The 20,819-nt window shown below is 40.8% G+C and overlaps 1 long non-coding RNA gene across 1 annotated transcript in view; it reads left to right on the forward strand.

Annotated features, from left to right (window-relative positions):
* The first annotated feature begins 1,843 nt into the window (after positions 1-1,843).
* Positions 1,844-20,819, forward strand: part of LOC140732140 (uncharacterized) — a 77,467-nt gene continuing 58,491 nt past the window's right edge. The window contains exons 1-3 of the long non-coding RNA XR_012099995.1: positions 1,844-1,976; positions 6,753-6,816; positions 11,229-11,415. This is a non-coding gene — a long non-coding RNA (uncharacterized lncRNA). The remainder of the gene's footprint in view (positions 1,977-6,752; positions 6,817-11,228; positions 11,416-20,819) is intronic.

Raw genomic sequence — 20,819 nt, forward strand, 5'->3', positions numbered from 1 at the left:
CACAGAACCACCGCGTGCAATAGGGATCCTCACAGCTGTAGTTATATTCTCCCTTTCAAAATGGACATAATAGGCATTGAGCTCATCTGGTGTGAAGCAGCATTGCATTCACAATGCTGGGATTCATTTTGCAGGAGTTAATATCCTGCAAACCCTGCCAAAGATGTACTCTAACAAGTTGCGGATAAAGAAATTACAAATATGAGTAATGTTCTGAATGTATTAGAAGTTAAATGCTTAACCCAATGAAGAGTTGTAAGTAGATTTAAGATTCCATTCTAAGCTAGTCTGTGCTCTTTCTATTGGCAGAAAGTGGTGCAATCAAAGGGAAGTGAGGTGGTGCCACAGCTGAACGTCATTTTCCCACACTGGACATCGAAGTGCCAAACGATCAATGAAAAATAATTTGTGCAGTAGGGGGCCTTGGTTACAGTCTTTGGTCTACACTGAATAAAATGGTGTAATTGTTGGGACTGCACCTTTGCCAGATAGATGAATTTCAACCAGGCATCTTAATGGCTATTTAGCCGGAACTTGGACATTGGCTATTAATGTCCATCTGTCTTGATCCCTGACTAATGAAATCAAATAATCTGCATAAAATCAAGGCAACAGGATTTCATGAAGCTCTTTTCTGAACATGAGGATGGGGGAATAAAGAGGAAGAACATTATCTATTTAAGTCAGAGTTTCACACCGAAGATATATATATATATCTTATATATGGAGGAGTACCACAAAGCACACAGCAAATTAAATCTCCTTTTCTCTTCATATCTGTAGCTCAGCTCATTCTCAGATGGCTTACTACATCTTTTTCTTCTCAAATATCTTTCTGAATGATCATGTAGACATTAGTTCCTCAAAAGGTGTCTTTCTTAATTTTCTAGTGACTATATTTAAGGTTGCATGAATTGATTTCTGCATCTGATTCCCTGATCTACAGTCCCATCAAGTGAGGCTCCAGGCCTTGGAAAAATCTGGCACAGTTTACCCTCTTAGTTCTTACTCATTTTCTGTTCCATCTCTCTCTTCATTGGCTCCAGCATGGATTATAATTTCCAACTTTGACTTAAGCTTTATATTGTGGTGGGGCCAATGCCTTAACATGCTGCAATATGATTTAATTGGAGCTGTATAATATTTGGCACCATAAACTATTTATTGTTAACAGGCTCCATCTTATATTACTCAATGCTTCATTTGAATTGGATCTAATTTTAAACTCATCATTGACATTTAACATTTTAAACTGCATTTGGATTCAATCACAATTGGAGGCGTGCCTCTTTGGGATGCTCAATATGTTCTTGGTTACTGAATGCACAATGTGATATTAGATAACGTATCACAAAAATATCTTACAGAAAGCATGTCAGTAAATGCAGAAGGTCAATAGGATGAAGATCTTTTTTTGAATTTCATCATGTAGTTTATTCTAAAAAAATTAAATTTATACATTCTTCATATTGGAGCAAACTTATTTCAAATGCTGCAGTACATACTTTTTACTTAAGTAAGAGGCAGGACCTGAAAATTAGCCAAATGTCACTCCAGATCCAGCTTAGCCCTCTGGTCTCAACTGATATTATAATAATTCTGAATTGCTTTTTTTCTGCCAATTGTGTATTCATGCCAAATTATTACAAAATTCCTGTTGCCACATAATGTTCCATTATTACTTCTAATATTTTTCTTATGGAAAAAGTGATAAACAGTTGTAGGATTTTATCTCAAATGCTTGGTGATGCAATCCTTCCAAGGTCATTAAAAGGAGAAGCAGCAGAAATATATGTGCTGTATGTTTCTAAAGATGTTAACGTCTGCTGTGCTGAATAAGCAACTAAGGAGATTAACAGGGAAGGGAAGCTGTTTAATAACCAAGAAGGAATGAAGTAACAGGACAGTTCATTACTATTTGATGTTGCTTATGAAGAGAGAATGGAGTGGCTACAAAAGTTAATGGTGGTACAAAGGTAACTTAGCTGATGCTGTGAGATTGGATATTATTTAAATATGGAGACCTGAAAATGTTGTGTGTCTACAATAGGCAGCATGGAGTAACGGAATTGCTCGAGGAATATAAAGAATGTAAAAGGGAACTTAAGAAAGAGATTAGAAAAGCTAAAAGAAGTTACGAGTTTGGTTTGGCAAATAAGGTGGAAGTAAATCCGAAAGGCTTCTACAGTTATATTAAAAGCAAAAGGATAGTGAGGGATAAAATTGGTCCCTTAGAGAATCAGGGTGGTCAGCTATGTGTGGAGCCGAGGGAGATGGGAGAGATTTTGAACGATTTCTTCTCTTCGGTATTCACTAAGGAGAAGGATATTGAATGGTGTAAGGTGTGGGAAACAAGAAAGGAAGTTATGGAACCTATGACAATTAAAGAGGTGGAAGTACTGGCGCTTTTAAGAAATTTAAAAGTGGATAAATTTCCGGATCCTGACAGGATATTCCCCAGGACCTTGAGGGAAGTTTGTGTAGAGATAGCAGGAGCTCTGACAGAGATCTTTCAGATGTCATTAGAAACGGGGATTGTGCCAGAGGATTGGCGTATTGCTCATGTGGTTCCATTGTTTAAAAAGGGTTCGAGAAGTAAGCCTGGCAATTATAGACCTGTCAGTTTGACATCAGTGGTGGGTAAATTAATGGAAATTATTCTTTGAGATAGTATTTATAATTATCTGGATAGACAGGATCTGATTAGGAGTAGCCAGCATGGATTTGTGCGTGGAAGGTCATGTTTGACAAACCTTATTGAATTTTTTGAAGTAGTTACGAGGAATGTTGACGAGGGTAAGGCAGTGGATGTAGTCTATATGGACTTCAGCAAGGCCTTTGACAAAGTTCCACATGGAAGGTTAGTTAAGAAGGTTCAGTCGTTAGGTATTAACGCTGGAGTAATAAAATGGATTCAACAGTGGCTAGATGGGAGATGCCAGAGAGTAGTGGTGGATAATTGTTTATCGGGATGGAGGCCGGTGACTAGCGGGGTGCCTCAGGGATTTGTTTTGGGCCCAATGTTGTTTGTAATATACATAAATGATCTGGATGATGGGGTGGTAAATTGGATTAGTAAGTATGCTGATGATACTAAGGTAGGAGGTGTTGTGGATAATGAGGTGGGTTTTCAAAGCTTGCAGGGAGATTTATGCCGGTTAGAAGAATGGGCTGAACGTTGGCAGATGGAGTTAAATGCTGAGAAGTGTGAGGTTCTACATTTTGGCAGGAATAATCCAAATAGAACATACAGGGTAAATGGTAGGGCATTGAGGAATGCAGTGGAACAGAGAGATCTAGGAATAACAGTGCATAGTTCTCTGAAGGTGGAGTCTCATGTAGATAGGGTGGTGAATAAGGCTTTTGGAACACTGGCCTTTATAAATCAGAGCATTGAGTACAGAAGTTGAGATGTAATGTTAAAATTGTACAAGGCATTGGTAAGGCCAAATTTGGAATATTGTGTACAGTTCTGGTCACCGAATTATAGGAAAGATATCAATAAATTAGAGAGAGTTCAGAGACGATTTACTAGGATATTTCCTGGGTTTCAGCACTTAAGTTACAGAGAAAGGTTGAACAAGTTAGGTCTCTATTCATTGGAGCGTAGAAGGTTGAGGGGGGATTTGATCGAGGTATTTAAAATGTTGAGAGGGATAGATAGAGTTGACGTGAATAGGCTGTTTCCATTGAGAGTAGGGGAGATTCAAACGAGAGGACATGATTTGAGAGTTAGGGGGCAAAAGTTTAAGGGAAACACGAGGGGGTATTTCTTTACTCAGAGAGTGATAGCTGTGTGGAATGAGCTTCCTGTAGAAGTAGTAGAGGCCAGTTCAGTTGTGTCATTTAAGGTAAAATTGGATAGGTATATGGACAGGAAAGGAGTGGAGGGTTATGGGCTGAGTGCGGGTAGGTGGGGCTAGGTGAGATTAAGAGTTCGGCACGGACTAGGAGGGCCGGAATGGCCTGTTTCCGTGCTGTGATTGTTATATGGTTATATGTTATAAGACAGGTGGGAAATGGATGATTGGAATGGACAGGGAAAAAGGAAACCCCGTCAGGTATCATCAATAAATATGGCAATACATGACAAAAGGCAAAATATATTGGAATTGATTCATAATTTGGTCAGATCTGTTAAATGCTTGTTCTCCATTGATGAGACCTACATGTTCATTAAAAATGTTGGACAAAGCAAGTAAATGTATTCAACGATAACACGAGGAAATCTGCAGATGCTGGAAATTCAAGCAACACACACAGAAAGCTGGTGGAACACAGCAGGCCAGGCAGCATCTACAGGAAGAAGTACAGTCGATGTTTTGGGCTGAGACCCTTTGTCAGGACTCATGAAGGGTCTCGGCCCGAAACGTCGACTACACTTCTTCCTATAGATGCTGCCTGGCTTGCTGCGTTCCACCAGCTTTCTGTGTGTGTATTCAACAATAAGTACTTTAAAAGCAGCCTTTTGCACAATATACCAAAATGTATGTTTTCTGTGGCATGATTAAACTGATGGTTAAACTTTGCATAAAAAATAACTCACAGTAACTGGCACCATCTCTTTAAACTAACTGATCAATGAAGACTTTTCACTGTAAATCAATAGATCTTGCATGCTCATTTGACAAATGCACAGAAAATCATAGAATGGAAGGAGCCCATTTGACCACTCAAGTCCTCACAGGATATATATTTAAGAGCAAGTCAGCTAGTCCCATTCTCCTGCCCTTTCCCAGAGCCCTACAAATTAAACAGCATCCATAAATTCACTGCTGATACAACTGTTGCCGGTTGAAGCTCCAATGGTGAGGAAGAGGCAATACAGAAGTATGATAGTTCAGCTGGTTGAGTGGTGTCGCAACGACAACCTTGTAGTCATTGTCAGTAAGATCAAGATATTGACTGTGGTTTTCAGGAAGGGAAGGTTGAAGGAACATACACCACTCCTCATCTACATTTGTAGGAGTTAGCAGTAGAAAGGGTGAGCAGCTTTAGGTTCCTAGTTGTCAGCATTTCTGAAGAACAATCCTGGGTCCAACATATTGATGCAATTACAAGTAAGGTATGCCAGAAGCTATATTTCAAAAGAGGTTTGATATTTGGAATGTCATTAAAGAACAAGTTTTTACAGAGTTTCTTTGGAGGTCATTCTGACCTGTATCACTGCCTGATACGGTGGTGCCAATGCACAGGATCAGCAAAAGGCTGCAGAGGTTTGTAGACTCAGCCAGCTTCATCATGGGCAGGAGCTTCTCCACCTTTGAGGGTGGCTGCAAAAGGCACTGCCTCAAGAAGACAGCATCTATTATTATGGACCCACACCATCCAGGTCATGCCCTCTGCTCATTGTTACCATCAAGGAGGAGGTAGAGGAGTCTGAAAACAGCAACAGCTTCTTCCCCTTCACCATTAAATATTTCACTCTTTTGTTCTCTTTCACCACTACTTATTTATCTTTATTATACTTCTTGTAATTCGTACTATATCTTTACATCTTGCACTATGTTGGTGCTGCAAAACAGCAAATTTCAAAACATACATCAGTGATAATAAACCTGATTCTGATTCTATTTTCCTTCAAAAAGCTATCCATTTCCCTTTTGAACACTCCATTTCAATCTGCCACTGCCTAACTGCTGGATAATGAGACGAGTGAAGATAGGTACTTGGTGTTCCGCCTGGAATTGATTGGCCAAAGAGTATGCCTCTCTCTCTATGAACTCTGGAGATGGTGATCATTGGAAAGATTCTAAAACTATTGCTGGAGACATGCCTAGATTTTCCTGGAAAATCGACTTTGTTGAGGTTGACAAAACAGAAATGTGCTGTAGAAAATCTGTCACTGAAATTTTCCTCGAAAAGTATTAATCACATTATCGCACCTATTATGCTGATTATTATATGTTGCCTGGCAAAAAAATATAACTCTAGGTTAGGGTATGCCCTTCAATTTGATCCTTCAAATCTTGCTCTGGCATCCCACCGCTAAATTGACACAATTATATATTTTAGCTCTTCAAAAAGATTTAAAAATATGTGTGTAGAAATTGCTTAGTATACTTTTAATCTCAAATAGTGTAGCAATATTTCATTACAATAGCATCCTCACTGTCTGGGATGGAGAAACTGGAGAGGTTAGGCCAAAATTGTGAAGGGTATAGAAAGTGGAGACTGCAGGAAACCTTCCTCCTTATGAAGAATAAAGCTAGATTTAGTTGAGTGAGTGGGAAGAGACATTGAGGGGATCTATGGAAGACTTTATTCTCCTAGAGAGTAGTGAATAACTGCAATATACTGTTGGAGAGAGTAGTGGAAGCAGTTACCTTGCAGTATTTAAGAAGTATTTTGACAAGTACTTAAATTATCTGGGCACACCAGGCTACAGGCCAAATGTTGTAAAGTAGGATTAATATGGATAGGTTCCCACTGATCAGCATGAGTGTGGTAAGCCAAATGGGCCATTTTCATGTGTGACTTGATGAATCTGTTTGAATGACACTGTCCAAATCTATATCTAGTATGTTCAAAACCTATTTTGTTGTAATCTGACCTATGTTTTCCTTACAATTCCCCCACCCTGCAAACAACTCTGATTCCTTAGACTTAAGCAGATGTCCATAGAAATTGCATTGTAGAACACTGATTTTTTTTCAGTGTTATGTGATTCAGAATCAGAATGACTATGATTGAATTGCTTAAATGATCATCCCTGGACAAAATTGTGCTAATTGCAAACATAAACTTTGCAGTTTCAGATGGCTCCCTGTCGTGTTTGCAGTTTTGGTGAGTGGGGACAGAAGTCACCCGCTACTGGTAAGTAAGTTAACAAGACAGGCACTAAATGTTCAATAAACTCAGTTTCACTTGGTTACAAATACTTAACTAAACTGAGCCCTCGGAGTAGCAGGGCAAAACAGAAACTAAACATTCATACAGTGGCAAATACTTATCTAAACTGTGCTCATAGTCCCACTTTACTGCAGCACACTTCCACTACTTACCATTTTCCGGAGAACAAAAAGAGGCAGTGCTGTTTATGCATGCTAGACTTAAACTCTACCACCATAGTGATGTCATAAAAAATGGCAGATAATAGGAAGCACTGCAATGTTCCTTACGTGGGCCTATCCCGCCTCTGATGGGTGAGTGGTTTCTGATGAACGGGCAAGTTAGATACAGTCCCATGCTGCCACATCTGACAGTCTGCCAGTATCAGATCCTCAGTCATTGTTCAATGGTTGCTGAAAGACTTCCTAATGTAAAGTTTAACTTCCAGGTCCAGAAGGTAACAGCTGCATGGCCGTTACAAACGAAAGGACTTCGGAGTTCTACAATTAGACATAATTTAGAGGGCCAGCTTACTTCACAGGGCACTTCCAAATCTCACTGAATACAGCCACCCACTCAGTAGCGTGCTCAGTCCGTTCTACAATCAACAAAGAATAGCTTTCAAAAAAATGGTCTGGAAATGTTGATACTCTAAATTATCATTGCAAATACTATACTGAGGCCCCTGCAAAGCAACCCCACAGATTTTGTATAATGACTATGAAACAGGATTAGGATTATATCCAGAAATAAATTCTAAAATAGGACTTTACACAACTCTAATAGTGCAGATTAGGACCCTGCTCTATAGCAATGCGAATATGACATCAGCTTGTCGCCCTTCCCAGAGCTTCCTTAAATCAGCACAGGGACTATGGTTCCCAGCAGAAGAGGGAACAAGTTCACTCAAAGAAACATGCACATCCTGTTTAATGAGATATATTCAAAGAGGAATATGTGAAGGTGAGGGTGGTGTGGAGGGGCAGGAGAAAGTGTAATGTTAGGCCCATCATATGAGCCTGGCTGCTAGTTAGTGCAATAGTTTCCTTGAAGGGTGAATATCCTTACATAAGAGAGCCATGTGGAAACAACTATTGTAACTTCACAAGATTTCGCAAGATACAATAGGTTAATCTACACAGCTCTGTTTACAGCCCCAGTGCTCTGAAATATACAGATCTGAAATATTTGCGTGAGGTGTCAGTCATCAAGTAATGCTGCAGCAAACCACATAGATCAGTGGATCAGCAATTTATTCATTCAAGGTCCTTAGTCAGCATAAATGGACCTGCAAAACAAGAATTAAACAGTATCTAGGGAATGCTTCTTTGATAGTTTGGCTCTGGTGTAGACATTTGGAGTAGAAATCAGGCTTTGAGCCGAATTGTGTTACATTCCTCTATGAGCAACACTGGAAATTCCCAACAACATAGGAGAAACGAAGAAATATCTTTTTGGACATGTTTCACAATGAAATTACATCTTGCAGGTAGGATCTAAATACGATTATTTCATTATTCTCACAGTACTCATATCAAGATTATTCTCAGAACTGCTTTGTAAAGGCAAACATTTTCCTTTATGAAGTCTTCATTTGTAACAGGAAGAACTGTTGTTTTGTCCCTTGGAAATCGGTATTGGGTTCAGCCATGCTTTGGTTCACTTATTATTTTCTGTCAACCAATCCTCCTTGGAACGTAAGAGATTGAGGGGTGACCTGACAGAGGTACTGTATATATGCTCATGAGGAACATAGTCAACATGGTTTCTGTTCCAAATGGTTTATTTATTATCAGAGAGTGTGAACAGTATACAACCTGAAATACTTGTCTTTGCAGATATCCACAAACAACAGAAGAACCCCAAAAGAATGAATGACAGAAAGACTTTAGAACCCCAAAGCCCCCTTTCCCTCCAACCCTGTGCAATCATCAGCAAACATCAATGCATCATCCTCCCCTCTCCCCCACCACCTGCTTCAGCAAAAAGCATCAGCACTCACCACCCACCAAGTAACTGCAAAGCACCCCAAAGAGAGACCATAATATCTGCAGTCAACAAAAACTATTGTTTACCTGACAGTTTGACATACCACAGGCTCTCTCTAACTGGCAAGGGACAGAGTGATATCACCCATTTTCTGAGTGAAAGGGGAGACTTACAGTCACAGTTATGATATCACAGTCTGCTGTGTTGCTCTTTATTCCAATATTCTCTGCCTCAAGAATCGGCAACAAACTCTCCCCACCACCGAGAGAAAGAGAGAGAGAGTGTGACTGCTTGATCACATTTACCTCTGTCCATACATCTGCCACAGCAAAATCCTGATGCCTCCATCTCCCATGACGACACAGTCATCAGCACCAGGCTGGAATCGGTTGCAGGGACGCACCACAGAGGTGCCATCTTCCAAGCCATGCCTGGAGAATGTTGGAAAACCGTTGGCCAACGGGCTCCAGGAAAGGAAATTCAACTGCCATATAAAAAAAGCACAGTTTGACTGCCACTTGCAAATCAGGGTCGAAAAGGAAAAAAAGAGGCATTAAAGAGCGGAATTTAAACTATTTCCACAGATGAACTCGAAGAGACAGACGCTAGGTGCCATCTTAACTGCCATAACATTTGCTGATGACACCATTGTGATAGGCCAAGTTAAAGGTGGTGACGAATCAGCATATAGGAGGGAAATTGAAAACCTGGCTGAGTGGTGCCACAACAACAACCTCTCGCTCAATGTCAGCAAGACCAAGGAGCTGATTATGACTTCATGAGGAGGAAACCAGAGGTCCATGAGCCAGTCCTCATCAGAGGATCAGGTGGAGAGGGTCGGCAACTTTAAATTCCTCCGTGTTATTATTTCAGAGGAACTGTCCTGGACCCAGCTTTTAAGTGCAATTCCAAAGAAAGCAATGCCTCTACTTCCTTGGGAGTTTGCAACGATTTGGCATGACATCTAGAACATTGACAAACTTCTATAGATGTGTAGTGGAGAGTATATTGAGTAGCTGCATCACAACCAGGTATGGAAACACCAACACCTTTGAGTGGAAAATCCTACAACAACAGTGGATATGGCCCAGTCCATCACTGGTAAAGCCCTCTCCACCATTGAGCACAGCTACATGAAATGTTGTTGCAGGAAAGCAGCATCAATTGTCAGGGAACCCCACCAATCAAGACACGTTCTGTTCTCACTGTTTCCATCAGGAAGAAAGTACAGGAGCTTCAGGACTCACACCACCAGGTTACTGCTCAACCATAAGGCTCTTGAACCAAAGGGGTAACTTTATTTCACTCAACTTCACTTGCCCCATCGTTGAAATGTTCCCACAACCTATGGACTCACTTTCAAGGACTCTTCATCTCATGTTCTCAATATTTATTCATTGGGAAGAGGTATTTCAAAAAAGGTTTAAGATCAGAGGCAAGAGATTTAAAAGGGGCACCAGTGGCATCTTCATGTAAATGGTGGTGTGTTTTTGGAATGAGCTGACAGAAATCGTGGTTGAGACAGGAACATTAGCAACATATAAGATCCATCAACACAAATACATGGCTAAGGAAGGTTTAGAGGGCTGTGGGCCAAACCAGGGCAGATGGGACCATCTTACAGGGCAACACTGTCAGCAAGGATGATTGGGCCAAAGGGTCTGTTTGAATGTTGTATGACTCTAAAATAATAATTGCCCCCATGTCCCAACTGACAAGTTCTTCTCTGAAAAAATGTTACAGTCTTGCTTTATAGTAAATGATTAATGGGGTTTTATCTCCCAGTATGTCTGTTTGGGCATTCCCTAGCTGGTTAGTTAAAGATGTGTTTTTAATTACCAATTCTTCTGGACAGGTCATAACTACTATTGTGCAATGATTGAATCAGAATGTGTGAATAATAAATCTAACAGTGTTAATCACTGTCCTTCCAAATATCCCCCACCAAGATTTAATTTCTATTGCATTCCTTGACTCTGTGCTGAGGCATTCATGGAAACTGTCAAATGAGTCTAAAGAGCAATGTGGAAGTTAGATATGTGGGTCAATAAAAAATCTGCTGGAGGACTCAATGGGTTGAGCATCAGTAGGAGGAAAGAAATTGTCAATATTTTGTGTCAAAACTCTTGCATCAGGACTCAGAGTGGAGAGGAGAGATGGTCACCATAGGGAGGAGAAGGGAATCAGATTTGGATTTTAAAATCATAATTTGTTATGACAGACATATGATGTGAAATTTATTCTTTTACAGCAGCAGTACAGTGCAGGTGATTGTCCAAAAAAAATTTTGAGGCAATGTATGGAATGACTTGTCAGCCAGGCATGCAAACAAAAGTTTTTCACTGTATCTCAGTACCTGTGTAAGCTCAGCCAGTTCCATCATTGTCATGACCCTCTCCACCATACAGGACATCTTCAAGAGGCAGTGCCTGAAGCGGTGGTATCCATCAATAAAGACCTTCAACACCCAGGACATGCCTTCTTTGCATTACAACCACCAGAGAAGGGGTACAGGAGCCTGAAGACCCACACACAATATTTTAAGAACAGTTTGTTCCTCTCTGCCAAGACAGATTTCTGAATGGTCCATGAATAGTAAGTCTTTATTGGTCATTTGTACTATTTATCTACTTTTGAAACTTATAGTGACTTTCATGGCTTGCGTTGTCTTGCTGCTGAGAGACAACACATTTCACGATATATTCCAGTGATAATAAGCCTGATTCAGATGTGACAATAATAAAACAATTGCCATTAACTGCTGAGCATTTAATAGAACCCGATCAAACTTTCGAATCCTGATTTTATCACTGTAGCCCCACATTACTGAGCTTGCCACCCACACAACCATCCTCGATAGTTAGGGTATGTGGGTCTCAGAAATGGTTATGTGGTGTCAGCATCAGCAATGTGGCTTATTATACTGATAGAGTAAGGCTTAAAAAAACTTGATAAAATTCTACTCAATGTCCAGCGATTATTAGAATTGGTAACTGGTTTCTTATTTCAACATGTACTGAAATACAGTGAAAGCCTTCCGCTTGCATGTTATCTAGACAGATCATTCCATTATATAGGTACATCAAGGTAATAGAAAAGGGGGAAAAAGTTGCAGAATATAATGTTAATGTTGCACAGAAAGTGTAGTGCAGGTAGATAAATTATCAACTTTCCCCCACAATTTGGCTTAGATCATTCCTCTCTCCTCCCAGAAAATGCCGATCCCCATCCATCACTATATCCTCCCCACTTCCCACTTAAGGGAAGTGCATTGGCAACAGAGTCACTGAATGGGAGCATTTTTACTGGAGGGTCTGAGATGCTGAACTACAATAGATAATAAATTATGATTGAACAAAAGAAAATCATGCATTAGGATTTAAGAATTACATCAATATTTTCATTTTTTATGAACAAAGCCTGTAATAGTCTTTCTTTGTCCTTTTTCCCCCACTGATAGGACAACGGCCTATGGTGTTCCTCCAAACATGAACACCTAGCAGTCAATTGCTGTCCATATAGACTACGTTGGCCATCTCTTCTCTCCACTCTAAATCCTGATGTAGAGTTTTGACCCAAAATATTGACAATTTCTTTCCTCCTACTGATGCTCCACCCATCGAGTCCTCCAGCAGATTGTTTATTGACTCACATCACAAAGTTCTAGACTCACTTTCAAACACTCTTCATCACATGTTCTCAATATTATTATTTATTTATTTTTGTATTTACACAGTTGTCTTTTGCACACTGGCTAAACGCCAAAGTTGATCTGGGTCTTCATTGACTCTATTATGGTTATTATTCTGCAAACTTGCAAGAAAAATGAATCTCAGGGTTGTATATGGTGACACATATGTACTTCGATAATAAATTTACTTTGAATTTTGAACAATATTCCATTCCAGCTGTGACCCTGCTGAAAGTCCTGGTGCTATTTTACCAGATACCCCCAACACCAGTAGGCTTTGATACATGCTCATTGTAACAGCCCCTAGGGATGAGTCTGATGGAGGGTCTCATCCTGAAACTTTGACTGCTTCCTCTTTTCCATAGATGCTGCCTGGTCTGCTTCTCTGGGGATCATATACAGTTGGGTCATGAACAAGGGAAGACTACAGATGCTAGAAATCAAAGTAACACACAGGAAATGCTGGAGGAACTCAGCAGACCAGGCAGCATCTATGACATTTCAGGCCAAGATCCTTCATCGGGGCTAGGAAAAAGAGATTAGAAGTCAGAGTTAGAAGGTGGGTGGAGGAGAGGAAGAAGTACAAGAAGTACAAGTGATAGGTGGAACTGGGAGAGGGGAGGGGTGAAGTAAAGAGCTGGGAAGTCAATTGGTGAAAGAGGTAAAGAGCGGCAGGAGGAGGAATCTGCTTGGAGAGAACAAAAGGCTATGGAACAAAGGGAAGGTGGTGGAGTACCAGAAGGGGGTGATGAGCAGGCAAGGAGAAAATGTGACAGAGGGAAATGGGAATAGGGAGTGGTGAAGGTGGGGGGGGGGCGGTGCAGTTACCAGAAGTTCAAGAAAATGATGTTCATGCCATCAGGCTGGAGACTACCCAGAAGGGATATAAGGTGTTGCTCCTCCAACCTGAGTGTGGCCTCATTGCAGTAGCAGAGGAGGCCAAGGACTGAAATGTCGGAGTAGTAATGTGAAGTGGAATTAAAATGGGTGGCCACCAGAAAATCCCGCTTTTTCTGGTGGACCGAACATTTGTGCTCAGTGAAGCGGTCTCCCAATCTACGTCGGGTCTCGCCGATGTACGGGAGGCCATGCAGGGTGCACGGGACACATTAGATAATCCCAACAGAATCTCAGGTGAATTGTCGCCTCACCTGGAAGGAATGTTTGGGGTCCTGAATGGTAGTGAGGTGGGAGGTGTAGGGCCAGCTGCAGCACTTGTTCTGCTTGCAAGTTTCAGTATCAGGAGGGAGATCTGTGGGGGGGGGGGAATGAATAACAAGGGAGTTGCGTAGGGAGCTATCCCTGTGGAAAGTGGTAATGCGGGGGGGGGTGGGGGAGAGAGTGGTGAAGGTGTCCTTGTGGGATCCCATTGGAAATGGTGGAGGTTAAGAACAACTATGTGCTGGACACAGAGGCTGGTGGAGTGGTAGATGAGGACAGGAGCACCCTATCCACGGTGGGGTGGCGAGTGGATGGGGTGAGATTAAATGTGTGTGAAATGGAAGTGATTTGTGTGAGGAAGTGATGTGGTGGAGGAAGAAAAGCCCCTTTCTTTGAAACAGGAGGGCATCCCATGAGTTCTGGAATGAAGTCCCAACCTGAGAGCAGATGTGGCAGAGGCATAGGAATTGGGAGAAAGGTATAGACCAGGTAGATGTCAGACAGAATTAATGAGCTTATAAAGGATATAGTGGATGTACTGGCTCCAGCGATAGAGACAGAGAGATTGAGAAAGAGGAGGAAGGTATCGGAAATGGACCAGTTAAGTTTGAGGTCAGGGTGGAAGTTGGAGGCAAAGTTGATGAAGTCAATGAGCTTGGCATGGGTGCAAGAAGCAGCACCAATCGATGATGTAGTGTAGGAAGAGTTGAGAGTGATACCGGTTCTTACTCTGACTTCTGACCTCTTTTTCCAGTCCTGATGAAGGGTCTCAGCCTGAAACATTGACTGTGTACACTTTTCCATAGATGCTGCCTGGCCTGCTGAGCTCCTTCAGCATTTTGTGAATATGCAGTTGGGTAGTATAGTACTAATCATGATTTTTGACCTCTGCACTCTGAACGTCAATGCGCCTGCCACTTACAGTTGAAAATGGGCAAATGGGCAAACAGTCAAATCATGAACTGCATTTCCTTGAGTTGCACATGGATATCAGTTCCTCGTTCACAATTGTTCTGGCTCAATTTGTCAGATAAAGATATGATTAAAGCTCTTTGTCTTGATTCATTGATCTCAGATCTGCTAGCTAATGAGCAGAAAGTCTCTGGCAATGTCTCTAAATTACTTGAATTATTAGGAACACTGGAATCACAGCTATTAACAAGATTAATGGGTATCCATTATATGAGACAATAACCTAGAAATTCTAGCAATTAGAGAGTGCCTGAGGAACTGAAGCTGATTTTATTTGATGATACAAGGTCACCTCATTTAAATAGAGACATGAAACATTCTGCAGATACAGAAAATTTTGAGCAACACACAAAAATATACTGGTGGAATTCAGCAAATCAGGCAGCATCTATGAAGGGAATTGAATATTTGACATCTTAGGCCGAAACCCTTCGTAAGGACTAAGGGGTTTCAGACAGACAAGAGAACTAGCATTGTTCTTAGAATAGAGAAAGTTGAGAGGAGTGCACAAAATTATGAGAGATTTTGATACATCAATAGGGCAAATGTTTGCCATTTGCTGAGGATTCATGGAGCAGAGGAAGCAGATTTAAAGTGTTACAACAAATAACCAGGGTTTTGTCATGAAAACTTTTTTTTTGCAGTTAGAAGTTATATTTTGGAATGTACTGCTTTATATAGCCCAACATTCTATCCACTTTCCTAATCAATTCTGTGCATTGATAGATGTTGATAGTGATGAGTCTACCAGGATCACCAAATCTTCCTCATACAGTGCGCTTTCTAACACATACTCCCATGTATATTTATATCTAACTCTACTTCCTATATGTAATATTTTACATTTACTTACATTAAATTTCATCTGCCATTTATTTGTCCACATCTGGATTTTGCTTAGATTTAACTGTATTGATTCTGTTGCCTGAACGTTATTAGCCTATCCCCCTAATTTTGTGTCATCACCTAACTTTACTAACTTATTTGTTATGTGCTTATTCAATCATTAATGTAAATTAAAAACAGCAGCAGCCCCAAAACTGATATCTGCTGAACCCCACTTTTAACATTTTCTAGGTGTGAAATGATCCTCTCACCATGACTCGTCATTTTCTGGTTTTGAGCAAAGTTCTGCCATCCTGCCGAATACTTCCAGTCCAAAATGTCGACTGTACTCTTCTTAGATGCTCCCTGGTCTGATATGGGTATTGCTTTTGTCCAGATGATCCAGAGCCAAGTGGAAAGCCAGTGTGATTGCATCCATTGTAAACCTATTGTGGCAATAGCCAAATTGGAGCAGGTCCAGGTCCATGTTGTGGCAGGAGCTGGTTTTGGCCATGACCAACCTCTCAAAGCACTTCATCACTGTAGTTGTGAGGTCAACTGGGCAGTCACTGAGGCAGCTAAACCTGCTCTTCTTGGGCACTTCTATGATTGTCACCTATTTGAAGCAGGAGGGAACCTCTGATTGCAGAAATGAGAGATTGAACGTGTCCTTCATAGGTCTTCAGTGGCCTACCAGATATGTCATCAGGCCTGACATTTTGTGAAGGTTTAGTCTCTTGAATGATGTTCTGACATCGGCCTCAAGAGACAGAGATCACAGGGTCACCAGATGCTGCAGGGATCTTCACAGATGTAGTTTTATTCTCCCTTTTGAAGAATGCATAAAAGGCATTGAGCTCATCTGGGAGTGAAGCATTACTGCTATTCGTGATTTTGGGTTGCGTTTTGTAGGAAATGTTTCTGGATCACCAGTCTTGAATGCCACAGATTTTGCCCTCAGCAGATAATGAATCTCCTGGTTCATTTGTGGATTTTACCTTGCATATGTCCAGTATGTTCACAAAGGCACACATTCATCCACACGGGTCTTAATGAAGTCAGTGTCAACTGTGGAATATTCATTCAGATTTGAAGCTGAGTCCCTGAATATTGTCCAGTCCAATAAAGCAATCCTATAAGCGCTCCCTCACCTCCCTTGACCATACCTTCTTGACCCTCACCACTGGTGCTGTGGTCTGTAGTCTTTACCTATATGGCCAGGTTTGAACAGCCAGCTGATCCATCTTTCCAAAGCATGGGTGAGGGATGGCACTTTTTTGCAAACTTCTACAGCAACGTAAAAAAGCTCTCATAACAATAACTTTTATTTATATAATAGATTTATTACAGTAAAATGTCATCAGGAAAACCTTGATACCAAACCACATAAGGAAATAGCAGAATAAATTACCACAAACTGGGATAAAGAGAGGCATCAGCATCAGAGAAATGAAAACAAAACATCATCATTAACTTAGACAAAGGGAAAGAAGTTAATTCCTTAAATTCAACGATATTTGGAATCAACATTATATTGTTAATTGCAACATTATAATAAAAAGGTAAACTAATTTTAATATTAATCAGATTTTTAGTGACAGCAAAATATTGCATTTTGGTTTTGGTTATGGATTCAGGAAGCATTTAATGTCTTATATGGATTTAGGAAACATAAAAAGGCAATATTATCTTAATTTAGTGACAATATTATCTATTACTTCCAGACAATTTCTAGGTAGCTGCTGGGATAACAAATCTTACAGTCAAAGAGCTTTAAAAGCCAACATTATCAAATAGCTTTATTAAATGACGACAATCACTGTTAATAAAAAATGCAACAGACCATAGCAGCAATGAATACAACTTATTTGTTAATAATCCTTTGTTGGCTTGAAGGTACACACTCATCCACACAGTTATTTATGAAGCTGGTGACAACAGTGATATATTCATTCAGATTTGAAGATGTGTCCCTGACTATTGTCCAGGTCACTGACTCAAAGCAGTCTTGCAAGCACTCCTCTGTCTCCCTTAACCATGACTTCTTGGTCCTCACCATTGATGCTATGCTCTTTCATCTTTGCCTACATGCCAGAGGTAGAAGTACATCCAGGAATTCAGATGAAATGGTAAATGTGCTTGATAATGGTATAACCCTGGTCAATTGTGTTGGCTCCTCTTGGTCTACAAGTGATATATTGGTGGTAGCTGTTCAGACACTTCTTCAAGATGGACTGTTTGAAATACCCAGCAATAAAATAAAATTTTTAAAATATTGCTGAGCAAGCTGATCAGGATACAGAATATCATGAACAAATATTCTTCAATTTTGCTCAAGTTACATTGGATTGATTACAAGATTCTAGCAGTATATTGGCAAACAATGAAAACTACTAAAAAGAATCAGGACATACTTGCTAGTTCATGAAATGGGCAGATATAGTTTAATGTACAGTCACTAACTTTAATGCAATTCATTTATGTGGCAAAAGCATGGACCTGAGATGTTAACTGTTTCTTTTTCCATAGATGTTTTTATTTCATTTTTGGTCCTGCTTAACGATTTCTGAAGACATAAACTTGGTGACGAGGAACACCAGCTCCCAGCAAAAAACATTTGGCAGCAGTCAGGAAAGGATGTAAAATATTCTGTCAAAGCAATGCAATGTGCATGCCAGTTCAATGGAACAACTAAAAGTGAGGAATCTGATGGACATCTAGAGGCTGATGACAATGACAGGAGTTTAAGAATGTTTAGTGTACCATCATCAAACAGCAATTCTATCTCAGAAACCAGTGGCCAATTCTGACATTGGAGGTGTGGAGAGGAGAGGATTTTAATCAGGTCCACTGTTCAAGGATAAAAGGCAGGAGCAGATCATGGTAGCGTAATAGAGCTTTTAGCAGTGACCAATCGGCGTTTGGGAATGATTAGTAAGAGCAAACTAAAGGAAGGCAGTGAATGTTTCAGGCCGAGACCCTTCGTCCGGACTGAAGAAGGAGGGGGCAGCGGCTCTATAAAGAAGGTGGGGGGAGGGGGAAAACCCAATCAGAGGAAAGATCAAGGGGTGCGGGAGGGGAAGCAGGGAGGGGATAGGCAGGAGAGGTGAAGAAGGAATGTAAGGGAAAAGCACTATGGGTAGTAGAAGAAGGCAGAATCATGAGAGAGGTGATAGGCAGCTAGAAGAGGAGGCAGAGTGAAAGCGTATTAGGGGAAGGGAGAGGGAGGGAATTACCGGAAGTCAGAGAACTTGATGTTCATACCAAGGGGCTAGAGACTACCCAGATGGTATAAGAGGTGTTGCTCCTCCAACCTGCTCCTTTCAGTGGATGCTACGCGACCTGCTGAGTTCATCCAGATTGTTTGTACGTGTTGATTTGTCTACAGCATCTGCAGTGTACTTTGTGTTTAGGAGGGCAGGGGCAAGCGCTGTGGCCAGTGTCGTTGCGTCCACCTGAGTGGACATAATATAAACATGGAAAATCATAGAAAACCTACAGCACAATACAGGCCCTTTGGCCCACAAAGTTCTACCGAAGATGTCCTTAGCTTTAGGCTTTAGCTCTTCGAGGCTTCCGTAAGGAAAAGCTTCACACAGAGAAAGCGAAGGAAAGAATAGCTCAAGTTTTTTAAACTCCTCTTTATATCTGCTCAGCTAGGATGGCAGGGATGACAAGTAAGATAGTAGAATCCTTCTCTTGCGAGACGTGGGAAGGTAGGGAGACTTCCAGTGTCCCTGACGACTAAAACTGTGAGAAATGCATCCAGCTGCAGCTTCTAATAAACTGTGTTAAGCATTTGGAGCTTGAATTGGATGAACTTTGGATCATTTGGGTGGCTGATTGGACCTATAAAGAGGTAGTTACACCCAAGGTGCAGGAAACAGGAAACTGGGTGACTGTCAGGAAGGGGAAAGGGGTTAAAGAGCCAGTGCAGAGTACCTTTGCAGTCATCCCCCTCAACAACAGGTATATCGCTTTGAATACTGTTGGGGGAGATGACCCGAAAGAGGAAATTTGCAGTGGGCATGTCTTTGATACTGAATCTACCTCTGTGACTCAGAAGGGAAGGGGGCAGAAGAGGCATGTCGTGGTGATAGGAGATTCATTAGTTAGGGGAATAGACAGGAGGTTCTATGAGCAGGAAAGAGATTCCCAAATTGTATGTTGCTTTCCAGGTACCAGAACCAGATGGTCTACACCTTAGGGTTCTGAAAGAGGTGGCTGAAGAAATCATGGAGGCATTAGTAATGATCTTTCAAGAATCTTTAGATTCTGGAATGGTTCTGGAAGACTGGAAAATTGCAAATTTAATTCCACTTTTCAAGAAGGGAGAGAGGAAGAAGAAAGGAAACTAGGCTAGATAGTTTGACCTCAGTGGTTGGGAAGATGTTGGAGTTGATTATTAAGGATGAGGTCTGAGGGTACTCAGAGTAACATGATAAAGTAAGCTGTAGTCAGCATGGTTTCCTCAAGGGAAAATCTTGCCTGACAAATGTTTTGAAATTCTTTGAAGAAATAACAAGCAGAATATACAATGGAGAATTGGTTAATGTTGTGTACTTGGAATTTCAGAAGGCCTTTGACAAGGTGCCACACATGAGACTGCTTAATAAGCTACAGGAAATGGGATTACTGGAAAGATTCCAATGATATACCTGGATAAAGCAGTGGCTGATTGGAAGGAGACAAAGAGTGGGAATAAAGGAAGCCTTTTCTGGTTGGCTGCCAGTGACTAGTGGTGTTCCATAGGGATCTGTGTTGGGACCAAATTTTTAATGTTATATGTCAATGATTTGGATGATGGAATTGATGGTTTAGTTGCAAAGTTTGCAGATGATATGAAGATAGGTGGAAGGCCAGGTAGATTTGATGAAGTAGAGAGGCTACTGAAGGACTTAGACAGATTAGGAGAAAGGGAAAAGAAATTGCAGATGGAATACCGTGTCAGAAAGTGTATGGTCATGCACTTTGGCAGAAGAAATGAAAGGGTTGACTATTTTCTAAATGGAGAGAAAATACAAAAATAAACTGAGGTACAAAGGGACTTGGGAGTTATTGTGTAGGATTCTCTAAAGGTTAATCTGTAGGTCGAGTCTGTGGTGAGGAAGGCAAATGCAATGTTAGCATTCATTTCAAGAGGACTGGAATATAAAGACAAGGATATAATGTTGAGACTTTATAAAGTACTGGTGAGGCCTCACTTGGAATATTGTGAGCAGGTTTGAGCCCCTTATCTTAGAAAGATGTGCTGAAACAGGAGAGGGTTCAAAGGTGGCTCACAAAAATGATTCCAGAATTAAATGGGTTGTCATATGAAAAACATTTAATGGCTCTGTGCCTGTATTCA

This window comes from Hemitrygon akajei, chromosome 8 (genome assembly GCF_048418815.1).
Source record: "Hemitrygon akajei chromosome 8, sHemAka1.3, whole genome shotgun sequence".
Classification (NCBI taxonomy): Eukaryota; Metazoa; Chordata; class Chondrichthyes; order Myliobatiformes; family Dasyatidae; genus Hemitrygon; species Hemitrygon akajei.